Below are 9826 nucleotides of genomic sequence, written 5' to 3' on the forward strand. Positions count from 1 at the left end.
CGTTTGTTTAAGTCACATACTCATTTGGAACTCATCTGGGTATAGGTTATAAGATGTCGATCCAAACCTAATTTTTTACCATACTGTTTTCCAGTTTTCTCAGCAGTTTTTGTCAAATAGTGAGTTCTTATCCCCAAAGCTTGGATCTTTGGTTTTCTTAAACACTGAATTGCTTAGGACTGTGTTGGAAAAACCTATGACACACATGCTGGGGGTGGGGTGGGTGGACTGCTCCCTTCCCCTTCTCCACAGGCACCAAATGACATTTCTCAGATCACCCATCCCTCATCCCAGAAGCCCAATGGGAGCACTTCCTCCCTCCCCTGTCTGAGGCAAGGCATGGGGCTCAGATGTGGCATTAGGGTTGTAGTTTGGGCACTCAGTCTCTAAAAGTTTTACCATCACTGGCTTAGGTCATTTAGACTATTCATTGATCCACCCTCCTACCTCTTAACCAGTTCCAGATTGTTTTGATGATCACTGCTTAAAGTACAGTTTAACAGTACAGTCTAGTACTTCTAGACCCTCCCCCCATCCATTGAATCTTTTTCATTGATATTCCTGATCAGAAGAATTTTACTATTTTTTCTAGTTCTCTAAAATTGATTTTTGGCAGTTTTATTGGTATTGCACTGAATAAGTAAATTAATTTAAGTAAAGTTGTCCTTTTTATTATTTTAGCTTAGCCTAAACTTGAGCAATTCATTTTTTCAGTTGTTTAGATCTAGTTTTTTTGTGTGTGTGAAAAATATGATTCATATTGATATAGGAAGTGTTCACATTAGTGAGTTCTTAGACCTAATAAAGTATCAGAGAAAAGAAAGGAAGGGAAGGGACCCATGGGGATCTGATTTGATTTTGCAAAAAGAACACTGGATATGGATTTTAACTCTTGACCCATTCACTTATTTGTATCACCTCATCTATGAAAACAACAGATTGTTCTAGGTAGTATCTTAAGGTGTCTTCCAGGTTTATATTTTATAATATAAATAGAATGTCTTACTATATATTGTGAATTTTAAAAGTCTCCATCTTGGTCTAGCACCCAAAAATTGTGCACACCCACAGTACATGGGCATGTGCTAGTCAATGACAAATCAGAAATTTGTGGGATTAGAAATTACTTAACTGGACCCTAATACAGGGGCCTGTAAAAAAAAAAAAAATTATTCTTGCTTTCTCAAATTTTGTATACATAGATTTTTTTTTGATTTTGATACTGATTTTGAATTCTTCTTTAATATAAATATGCATATATAAAGGGTTTATATTTTTTCCCTTAATTTTTTCCCTTTTTTTTCTTCTTTTGATTTTGATTTTTTATTTTATTTTCATATTGTTTTGTTTTTCTTTTGAATTAACTCACACACCCCCACAACTAAAACTTGAATCCTCAGCTGGACTCAGTGTTTTTTCAACACTTTCTTCAGGGGGGATTATATTTCATCAAGTCCAAGATTTAAATTTTGTTCGAGATAAATCTTCAGAGAAGAAGCTTGCTAACTAACTGAATCCAGAGAATGAACTGTTTGCAGAAAGATATCTAAACCTTTTCACTACAGGAAGATCCAGAATGAACCTTGGGGTGTGGTTGATTGAACATTTTTTGAATGTACACTCTTATGCCAAAGGGGACTGCCCCCTAATTGGCTTTTGTCAATGCGCCCAGCAAAACATTGGTTTGCTGTCTTTCTCTCTCCTCTGTTTCCCCATATTTACAACTATTATAATTTTCCTCTTAGTGGAAAAAATTTTTGTATATACTTACAGTTAGAAATTTTTGGGGTGTAGTATGCTTATGTTTAGTGATCAATTGGGGAGACTAGTCTCCCAATCATCATCAGGGGGGATTGTGAATTTTAAAAGTCTCCATCTTGGTCTAGCACCCAAAAATTGTGCACACCCACAGTACATGGGCATGTGCTAGTCAATGACAAATCAGAAATAACTAACTGCCCACCTGGGCTGTCCTAAGCCAAGCTAGAGCCAACCATTGGATTTTGTGAGACACAGGAAGTGAGGTAGGGAACAGCCTCTGGAATTCGCTCACTTCCTGGGGAGAGAGCTAGACGCCAGTTGGTGTTAGGAGCTTGGACAGGAAGGATGCCCGCAGACAGCTTTCCTTCAGATCGGTCACGTGAGTTAAGGACTGATTCTTTCCACCTGGGCCTTTGGGCCTAAAACTCCCTCTGCCTTGGTCAGAGGTTGAGTAGCCCCTTTCCCTTTTCTCTTCTCTCCTTCTCTCCCTATCCTTTTCCCTACTCCCAGTGTGATTAAACCTCCATAAACTCCATTCTGACTTGAGTGTTTCATTTTTAGGAATTTCATAAGTAAATTCCTTGGCGGCCATTGTTCAATATTACATAAATCCTGTAGCCACATTCTTAACCATTACAATATTATAATCTCTCCCAGAAAGCCTTAAATTTCTACCATTACAATATGTAATAGTAGGAAATATTTGCTCTCTATGCCTCAATTACCTCATTTATAAAATGAGGCTGTTTCCTAAAGTCCCCATAACCTACAAGTCTATGAAGAAAACATACAGGTTCTTTTAGCTTTTTAATAGTTCTGATTACTTACCAACATAATTGTAATGTATCTGAAATGCACTTGACAGGAAAATTTCTGTCCTATTTTTTTCTTTAATAAATTTGCCACACACTTTTAAAGATATAAGTAATGTTAATGTTGATAATTGAAAGCAACATAATTTACTTGATAAAATGTGAAAGACTTCAAACACAGCTATAGGATATACATTTTCCCCTTGATTCATCTTCTGTATCCAAACATAATTCTTATTTTTACAAATACGAAAATTCTTTCATTAATTCTATTTATACATTGTTTAGCAAAATAAGTCCATCATAAGTCATGCTGTGTACAGATTAATAGCAGAACAAAAATAATTCAATATAATCATATAGAAAGTATAACTAAATACATGTTCAAGTTTAAGGACATACGGTTCTTAGTTCACTAGTCCCTATTTTATCTCTGTATCTACATTTAAGAATCCAACATTCTCTTCTTCTTTTGTTAGACCTCTTATAGTTAACTGGATCTATCAAGAAATCAAATGTTATTCAAATGTGTCAGAGGGTAAAGTTTAAAACTGCATATTGTTACCTTAATAATCTATATTTACTTGGTTCTGAATGGTTTACAAAATATTTTACTATCTATTATCTTAAAAAGAGCCATTCTTTTCTATAATCAAATCATGTTCTTCATATTTTTGGTTGTACATTACCCATTTTTGAATGGCTGCAGTCATTGTGATTTTTAAATTTTTTGCTATTTATTTCTCCCTAGAACAGTGCTGTTTGAATTCAAGCCTTTATACAGAGTAATGCTGATGCCTAAAACTAATTTTGTTTAAAGACCCACTTTGTCTAATTCAGAATCTTAGCAGTAGATAGAAAGCAAACAAGAACAGTTCTAACCTTCAGAAGCCTGATTGGGCCTGAATCTTTGGGCTGACCCAAGAAGAGACACACCACTCCAGACTGGGCTGAATGAGCTCCACCCTCCTCCAACCATTAGTCTAGTTTCCTTTCCACAACTTCCAGAATGACTAAACCTCCATTTTCGAGAGGAATAGAGGTAAGGATACTAAACCTCTGAGACATCAACAATTTCCTCAGAATCTTCTATAACAGTTCAATACAATGAAATTATTTTAATATGCCTCAAAATAGCCAAGCAGATAAAAAAGGAAATCAATATTTTACTTAGAAGTAAATATAATCCTCCTTTAGACAAATATTTTTATCTGAACTATAACAGAAACTTAGATACTGAAAAAGTCTGTCCCAATCATATTAAAATTTGATTTGTGCAAATTTGCCACAAAGATTTTCAGGCATGTATTAAAATAAGTTAATACAGCCAAATTTTGACTGCAGGCATGTATAGCTTTGTTTTATTTTAAATAAACAAAATCTTCCACATGTATATACCTTTTGGACATGTGTACACATAAGGCATACAATTTGTAGTTACCTAGCCAGTCGTCTTTTATGAATATTCAAATAGTTTATCATTTGCAGTGATCCTCTTAAAAGAGAACAAGGTAATTTTTAAATGACTTTAATGTGTACTTTTCTAGACCCACATTTTTACATTCTATGATTTTCCTCATGTTCAACAAATCGATTAAAATGATTCAAGTTATCCCTCCATTTAAAAAGAAAAGTCTGAGTGATGATTTTGAACCATGGTGTAATCTTAAATTCCTCATTAGCTGCTTTTTCCAGGAGTCCTTCTAGTTCTTTTCTGGTCACATAACAATAGCCTTTAATCTCATTAGGATCTGGACCTAAGGTTACATTCTTCATCACAAACAAGGTATAATTAATTTCCTGTTGTCCCCAAATCGCAGATTGTGCTTTGTAGTGAATTCCTGTTAGATAGGAAATATCTTCTGGAGGAACCTGTTCCATGGAGATACCTAGTTCAGCTTTTAAATGTCTCTGAGATGCCCACTTTCCTCCTATGGCATTATCTTCTTCCAGTTCCATTGGAAGAAGTTGCTTAATGGATGGCTACAAGTGCTTGTAAAACAACGTGGGAAAAAGTAATTTTACCATCTGTTCTCTGCTGCAGTAATAATTTATTTTCTGTAGTAAATAAAAATAAATTAAAAGCTCCATGTAATAATCCTTTATCAATGTTTTCATTCTGGTGGCAAATTCTTGGTCTCTGCATTGTTCTTATTGTAATTTTCTTCAATAAGAATGCACATCTCTGCCAGGACCTGAACTTGCTGATCATCCAGATAGATCATCTGTGTTGATTTCTGACATTGTAATATGTTTAATCCTTCCCAAGAAGTCTGTGCTCCAGCTGAGGTTCCTATACTTTGGCCCCTCCTCTCCACAGATTGAGCTACTCGACCAGGAGTACCCAGACCACCAACAACTCAAGAAAAGTGAAAACCAAAGAAAATTCTTTACATATGCTTTATTTAAAAATGACCAAAAATTACCAAAGATATAGATTTAAAAAAAAAGCATTTATAACCTATCAAATAGTCATTTGAAAATAATATCCCATCACTAATTACTGGAATACAAATTAAAGTAATTCTGAAGTTTCACCTCATACCCAGCAAATTGAAAAATTTAACAAAAGTTTGAAAAGTTGAAAATAGTATTTGAATAGTTGTTTGAAAAAAAAACCAAACACAATAGTTTACTGGTAGAACTGTCAATTGGCCTAACACTTAACAATTTGGAATCTATAATAATTGTTATCAGACTGTTATTATATTTGTTGTAGTCATCTATTTCCTGGGCTTTTACCCAATGAATTCAATGATAGAAAGTTCCCATATTTACTAAAAAAAAAATATTGCAAGATTGTTTTTAGAGGGAAAATGTAAATAAATTGTATAAGCAAGAATCAGGCAATCTGTTGTACAAATGGTGGGAAATAAATGGAGTGGAATACTATTGTGTTGAAAAGAATTACAATTATACAGAGTTCTGAGAAATATGGAGACATTGGATGAACTAATGCAATGAAAAATTAAAATAAAAAGTATCTAAGCAATAATTGCTTAATTTAAATGAGGTCAAAACTAAAGTAAAACACAATACAGGTCAAAAGCATGAACTTGTTGAGGTTAGTTTACTTTTTTTTTCTCCCTGTTAGTTACTGATAAATTATAAAAAATGAAAATTAATTGTACTTTGGAAAAATTCTATTTGTCATTTTGGATTATTCCTTTTTGTTTTGTTTTTTTAATTAAAAAAAAAGAAGTGTATTTTTTAAATAAAAAGTAATACATGTTTAAACAGAAAATTTTTAAATAAAAATTTAGATGTTCTAATGAATCCTATTGGGATTTAGTGATATGTATTTGTTTTAAAAAAAATTGGGGGCGGGGCTGGGACTGCATCCCCCAGCATGCACCAGAGATCCCACTCCCCTACTTCCTGATGTGGGATTGGTCCTGAATGGACCAATATCATACTAGGAAGGCACCACGCCCCCTACTTTTGAGAGTGGGATTGGTCTATATGTGCCAAGGAGGGACCTTGGAATCTGATAAGATATGGGGTTTAGCAAGGGTAGTGAATTTCAGGCTGGTAGAACTCTGGTTTTTGCTTTATTAAAGTTAACTTAGTTCAAAGTATTTTCAGCATCACAACTGGTGACCCGAAAGGACCCCAGAACCTTTTAAGGTAAGCAGAACCACCCCCACCCCCCAGTCTCCTGGGCTCTCTGCCCTTTCCGACCCATGCGACCCTTCAGACCCCTGAGGAGCTTAGCTTTTTTTTTTTTTTTCCCGCCAGGTACTACGGTGACCCCCTCTGAGAGTCGCCCCCTTGCTCCTTTTCCACTATCCACTATCCGACTTCTCTCTCTCTCTCTCTCTCTCTCTCTCTCTCTCTCTCTCTCTCTCTCTCTCTCTCTCTCTCTCTCTCTCTCTCTCTCTCTCCCTCCCTCCTTCTTTTCCTCTCTCTTCCTCCTTTCCCTTCCTCCAGCCTAGCCTCTCTTGCTGATATCTCTTTTTCTCCCTCTTTTTTTCTCCAAGCTTAGCTTTAGACCCCTCACTCTGCCTCTTTTCCCTGCCATCTTCTCCCCACCTTCCGACTCCAGCCGTGCTTCTCCATCTGCCCTCTTCCCCTTCCCCCTCCTCCAGTGGAACTCCGCCTGCTCCTGGGACCAGACTCCCTGCTGAGCCAGTTTTTTTGTCCTCCCACCAAATCTTCCAGTTGACTCCCTCTCTGCTTACTTTTCTGCCATTGTCCTTCTCCTCCTCCACCTTTTCCTCTTCCCTGCTATCACTGCCACTCTCCCTGCCCTCCCCAGATCCAGATCTCTCCTGAGCCCCCAGATTCTTTTTTTCCTCCACCTACCCCCTCCTTTTTGCTACTTTTTCTTTTTTCTCTCCCTCTTCCTGCCTTGCCCCAGGCTGAGCCTCTCCACTCTGGGGCTCGGATGAGCCCCCCCCCCAACTTCATCCCTCCCACCTGGGTAATCCCTAGGCTTCCTCCTCCTACTCCTGCCTGATCCCTGCCCTGACTGCAGTCTCTGCTTGACTGCCACCAGACCCCCCCTGAGAATTCTTCACAAGCAGGTATGGTTTGCATCCATTCCCCCACCCCCTACCACAGAGGCCTCAGTGCCCCAACCCAGCAGATATTCCAAATGCTCCCCCACCTCTGCAACCTCCAATTTCCTGCCCAACACCAGAGAAGTTTGCATCTGCACCTGCCAACTGACCAGGCAAAGGGGGTTTCCTGTTTTTTTGTTTTGTTCTTTTCTGCTTCCAACTAAGACACAAGGTTGCAAAATATGTTGGCCCACTCGGTGAAAGAGCAGAGCCTTACTGACCTCATGCAGCTTACAACTTTAGGATGTTTTCTCTTGCTTTTGTTCCTGAGGGGTTTTGTATTGATGGGATACCTTTGTACCTTTCCCCTATGACTGTACTGAAGAACATACCACTATAAATGTTCATAAACAACTTGCAGAAAACTTTTTAAAGTACCAAAACCATAAGTTCTTATGGATGCTGGGTTTGTCACCAAATCCATTGAGATCACAGGTTGCTTTAACAGGCTTTTGTGCCTTTTTGCCTTTGTTAATTGTCACATAGATAATAATGGATGGACTCCATCAAACTATATACAACAACTTTAAAGAACTAAATATTTAAATTGATTTTAAGAGGTCTTCAGAAGTGATTTTCAGATGTCTAGTAGCATCCCTACCTTTGCATTATTTGGAACTAGAGATAAGGTTCTGTTTGTAGTTGAAGTTAAGTGCAAGTGCACTATTGTATTCTACACTTCTTCATTTATAAAAATGAAAAATGTAATGGATGAAACATATCAAGACATGACTTTTAAGGCTATTACAGTCTCATCTGGGAGGTGGGAAGGTTTTCCTAGGGGTTGTGGTACCTCTGGATGTCTCCTGAGTGGGAGCATTTCCCAAGAAGCCTATTGGTTTCTGGATGATTTCTATATCTTAAGCTTACTCTACCCTTACACCAGAATGATCTAGATTCTTGGTGACATTTTAGATCCAAAAAGGTTTTCATCAGTAGGACAAAGGTTTATGTTTTTTCTAGGTTCCTCCGCCACATTTTGGAATGATGGGAGGAATAGACTTTGTTAAAAATACCTTTGCCAATGCTGAAAGATTGGCTACTTCTGTAAAATTTGTGAAAAGTATCCAGGAGCTTCAAAGATTTTTTAAATGTCACACAGCAACTCATGTGAATCTTATATGATAGAGGGTTTGTTTGCTATTGTCATTAAATGTGTTATTAAAATGTTGTTACTTTCTTTAAATGAGTATTACCTATTGTACTACAATTTTATAAACCTATTACTTTGTAAAATATCATTTATACTTACACTATGGATCATGGCTAAGTTAAGAAGAAATGGATCTCAATTCTTGGGTAAGAAACCTTTATATTCTACCTCTCCTTGAGTGACATTGATTTTAATATATATATATATATATATGTATATATATATACATATATATATATATTTGTCACTGATTGTAAGATATATAATTTTGTTTTTAGAACATTTTTATAATTACATGTGCAATATGGTATTTGAGTTTTCTGAAGCACATGTTACCAATATTTAAAGATTTTTTGATTTTGCACTAGTGTAGGTTTAGAATATCCTTAGCCCAACAGCCTTAGACTGTTTGAAACTTCCACAGACTCTTAACTATCATTGGACTTTGCTTGGTGAATGTGTCTGATTCAAGGAAACAGGATCAAAAAGTAGCACAGACTTCACCTACTCAGTGCCAAAGAAGCATGGACTTAAAATGAATAATGCCAAAAGAGCACACAGGTCAAAAAGAAACCAACCCAGGTTGGATTGATGAGGTACTGTGTCTTATACAAAAGAACTTGAAATGTGTGATACATGTTAAGACACAGGACTCCTTGTACCACATTCCTTGTAAAATACTTTCTATTAAGTACCTAACAATTGGCTGTTTTGTCTCTCCTTTTGCTGAGAGATGACAAAAGATCAGACCAAGGAATAAAAATCTAATCCCTTTGCCATCTTGCTTGCCGTGGCAGTTGGCTGTGGTCCTGGCTATTAAGTGGGTAAGTACATGAGTGCTGCTATAACCTCATGGGACATAAATTACTTTTAATTGGGCCATGATTCAAGGACCTGCTATGATTTTGTTTTTTCTTATTTAGGGTTTTTTTTTAATATAACATTTGTAATTTTTATGATGTTTTTGATAATTTTATTTAGCAATGATTCATATGCCTCATACCTCAGCCATGTATCCCTGTGTGATTTTATTGTTTCTTTATATCCTCCTTAGGGGGGAATATGTTTTTATTTTATATAAAAAGTTTCAGTTATTTTAAAGTAATTTTAAAGATAAGAAATTCGCTGCCTCCTGTAATCCAGAGATTGAACTCCTTGGGGAAGATGCCATGAAGATACCCATGGAGACCACATGCTGCTCCAGAAGCAATCCTTTTGAAGTGAAAAAAATTGAACTTTGGGGGGATTTAAATTCATTTGTTTTGTTAAAATGCATTTGTTTTTATTTACTGCGTTTTGTTTTGTTAAATGCTTTTATTTTGTATGTTGTGAGAAAGGGTACTGCCCCCTAATTGGTTTTGTTCTTCTTTCCCCCTTTTGTTTCCTTTTCTCCCCAAGTTGTTGTATTTTCCCCTTGTAAAAATTGTATATATCTTAGTTTGTTATGTTTGATCTCCCAAAGAATCACTGGGGAAATTTAGGTTGGATTTTAAAAATATTGTGGCCAAGGGACTACATTCCCCAGCGGTCCCTCCCCA

General features: G+C 36.5%; 1 pseudogene; it reads right to left on the reverse strand.

The window, feature by feature from the left end:
• Window positions 1–4130: 4130 nt before the first annotated feature.
• LOC100021977 (isopentenyl-diphosphate Delta-isomerase 1-like) lies at window positions 4131–4835 on the reverse strand (annotated as a pseudogene).
• Between the last annotated feature and the right edge of the window lie 4991 nt (window positions 4836–9826).

The sequence above is a fragment of the Monodelphis domestica genome, chromosome 7, assembly GCF_027887165.1.
Source record: "Monodelphis domestica isolate mMonDom1 chromosome 7, mMonDom1.pri, whole genome shotgun sequence".
NCBI lineage: Eukaryota > Metazoa > Chordata > Mammalia > Didelphimorphia > Didelphidae > Monodelphis > Monodelphis domestica.